At 39.0% G+C, this 382-nt stretch overlaps 1 long non-coding RNA gene across 1 annotated transcript; it reads left to right on the forward strand.

The window, feature by feature from the left end:
• Positions 1 to 381, forward strand: LOC107734715 (uncharacterized). The gene is made up of 3 exons (XR_001639140.1): positions 1 to 13; positions 106 to 209; positions 326 to 381. It is a non-coding gene; the product is annotated as an uncharacterized LOC107734715 (long non-coding RNA).
• Position 382: the final 1 nt, after the last annotated feature.

Here is a 382-nt window from a genome sequence, read left to right on the forward strand (position 1 = left end):
GAAGATCCAGAAGGTGAGTTTATATGAAACATCAAAACATCTAAACATCACAGCTATTATTTTAAATGTGCAGCAGTATATTAAGATGTTTATTTGTCCTTTCAGGCTGTTATTTTGAAGGTGATCAGAAAATGCACGCACCTGGCACAACATGGCATCCGTTCGTCCCGCCATTCGGTTACATCAAGTGTGCAGTGTGTACCTGCAAGGTAATTTAACAAACATTATAATACACAACACAATTATTATGTTTTAAGCATAAAAAATACCAAATTTGTACAGACATGAACATTAATAGTTAACCATTTTGTTTTGTCCATCTCAGGGCTCCACAGGGGAAGTGCACTGCGAGAAAGTGACGTGCCCGCCTCTCACCTGCAGC

The sequence above is a fragment of the Sinocyclocheilus rhinocerous genome, unplaced genomic scaffold, assembly GCF_001515625.1.
Source record: "Sinocyclocheilus rhinocerous isolate Xijiao unplaced genomic scaffold, SAMN03320098_v1.1 C35121410, whole genome shotgun sequence".
NCBI classification, from domain to species: Eukaryota; Metazoa; Chordata; class Actinopteri; order Cypriniformes; family Cyprinidae; genus Sinocyclocheilus; species Sinocyclocheilus rhinocerous.